This window comes from Solanum lycopersicum, chromosome 7 (assembly GCF_036512215.1).
Source record: "Solanum lycopersicum chromosome 7, SLM_r2.1".
NCBI classification, from domain to species: domain Eukaryota; kingdom Viridiplantae; phylum Streptophyta; class Magnoliopsida; order Solanales; family Solanaceae; genus Solanum; species Solanum lycopersicum.
The window spans coordinates 28,656,457-28,659,456 of record NC_090806.1 but is presented as its reverse complement, the minus strand read 5'-3'; positions in this window follow the sequence as shown (position 1 = coordinate 28,659,456).

Below are 3,000 nucleotides of genomic sequence, written 5' to 3'. Positions count from 1 at the left end.
TAGAAAAGTATGGAATTAGTACAAACATAGTAATAAGTATGGCATTATGCAAAATTATGCTAAAAGAATACATTTTAGTTGAAACAAACTTTTCTTGCTATTTTGGTAAAACCTTCATGAATCAAATGTACAAAACATCATATAAGTCATCATTTATTATATAAGGCAACACTTCCATAATCCTCAACATATAGTAAATTCATCAAGTAATTTATTTATCATTTAGACTTTTCTATCCAAAGTTATCCTAAGATTCACCTAGGTAAGACATGAAGAGACCGCCCATACAACCTCTCCAATACACACCTAAGTGATCCTTAAGACTACCAAGGTCAAGCATGCTTCATTTATATTCAACAAGTCAACAATTCATTACTAGATACACTAGAGGAAATATACATGCATTTAGGAACTTCACATAAATATCATCCTCTAAGACAACCCCCAAGTTCCACTAGTGCAATGTGAAAGTAGCATCCAATACTACTGCTTCCACTTAGTGCTCCTTAGGAATCACCCTAGACTAGGCACATCACATCCATCATCTGAATAGATTTCCTCACATTAGACATAACATCAACATACTTCATTAACATTAGACATATAGTCAACATGCTTCATAAACATCATGTGGTAACCAATTCATTCATTTTCATATAAGGACACACCAAGACTCTCTCCAAATGTGTACTACACCCTTAAGAAGACTTAGTTCATAACATTCTTTTGTGGGGGTTAACTTTAATCGACATTGACTATAAGAGATAGACATGTAATCCAGGTACTAACCCCTACTGGATGAGTGATCCTGCTTGCTTAATTTTGGGTCATCCCTTTAGCCTTTACATGGATCTCCAATAGCTACACCTATGCATGCACATAGTTAAGGGATAAGAAGATTGCTTCCAAGTGACTCATTTTGAACTAACAAAGATCACTCATCTCAATAGGTATATTGGATACGACATCTCTACTCACGTAGAGTACCCATCCTTCTTCAAATCCTCTAGGTGCTAAGCATACTCCTCCAAGGAGTGTTAAACATTCTTTACATTCATTACTATAGTTTAAGGGATAACTAATTAGTACCATATCTCAACTAACGAAGATTAATTATCCCTAGAGGTTACATTAGAATACTACATCTCAACTTATGAAGAGTATCCAACCTCCAACCTATCTTGGAAAGATCCTGGGAATGGTGAGGTTGCTACAAGACACTTCATCTAAACTAATGAAGAGTGTCCAACTCAAAATCCCACTTTTCATTCATAAGAGTTATTAGAAATATAAGGGATGATACAAGACACTATATCTCTCTTCACGAATAGTGCACACCCCAAAATCCAACATTCATTCATTAGAGTCCTATTGAGAAAACCTTTCAATAGATTGTCATTCATACATTGATATTAACTTCATTCATTCATTCATTCTAGGTGTGCCTTTATACATGTAAGAACACCCTTCACATAACCTGTATCATTCATAACATTGATTTCTAATCATGTGCACCCTATATTCATCATCAACACAAACTCTCATGCTTCACATATACATATAATTCATTTATACATAGGGTCTTCAAGACACACGCATTATCAACTTCCTAAGGCATCATATACATATTCATTATAACTTCACTTCACTTCATATTCAATGCCTTCAAGGCCACAATCACAATACACATGTAGCTTCATATACATCAAGTAAACACCACCAACCACTTTACGACTTGTTGTGCACTTAATGGAAGGAATTAGGCAGTCGTGAATTTGCCATAGCCATTTGGGGGGAAAAGGGTGGAGCTGTGGTGAGCTACTTCTTAAGAGCTACACGAGCCACTTAACGGGCTGTGGTGATGTTCATGGAAGAGAGCAAGGGGTCATGAAGATGCCTTAGAGAAAAATGGAGGTAGCTAATTTAGGGAGTTATTGCCTAACCTGTCACGACCACCATCATGGTCCATCAAGCATTTCACAGACCGTGAAGTGGGGCGTGAAGGTGAACGAGGCTCCACAATGAAGGTTAAGTTGTACTTGACTTTTGGAAGTCTAACTTTATCAGGGGTAGTTTAGGTATTTTGGGGGTTGACTATGTATTGATGTTAGGTCAATTATCATCCATTTCCCACTGCAAAACTCAAACACAAACTAAAACCCAAATTTCTCCCACCTCTCTCTACTTTTTCTCTCTATTCAACCTCCATTGAAGAAACAAAGAAGCTTGAAGAAGAAGACAGTCTCCTAGGTTCTTACTAAATTTTTTTGCATAAAGCTTCATTAAGGTATGGGTTCTTCATCTTGGGATTCCTTTCCCCAAGAGTTCCGTTCAAAGTTTATTCCAAAATCATCTATTTCTAAGGATTTTCTTATAAACTTGAAATTTATGATTGACTATGACAAATTGTGATTTCCTAGGTCTAATTAAGTGTATATTATTTAGTAATTGATGTTTATTATGTAGAATTTCATGTGGTCTATGCCCTTTCCCAATTTCCCAAAATCTTGGGTCATGCTTATGAATTTGTTGGATGTGATGAATGTATTGATTGATAGACTTGTATTAACTATTCTATTTCATTAACAAACTGTCCAATGTATCCTATTGTTGGTATTGGATATAATTCATGAAGAATTTATGGATGAACCCTTTCCCCTAAACCCTAGCTATGAGTTGGACTTGTAGATGATTAGGGTTATCACAATTGATTATGTTATTGTTTAATTCACTATATTATGATGATGGTAATGTGGATTATTGAATAATTGTGATGGATTTATGGTAAGATATTGAAGAGGTCTTATGAAGTCTATGTGGTAAGACTTTGTAATATTAATCTTTTACTTCAATCATGATTGATTGTACTTGATGATGATGTGCAATTTAAGTATTGTATGTGATCAGATTGAGACTAAAATGATATGATTATTATGATGCCTTAATATAAACAGGATGGTTGTGAGGTATTGATAGGGATATGATCATGCAAGTTTGAAT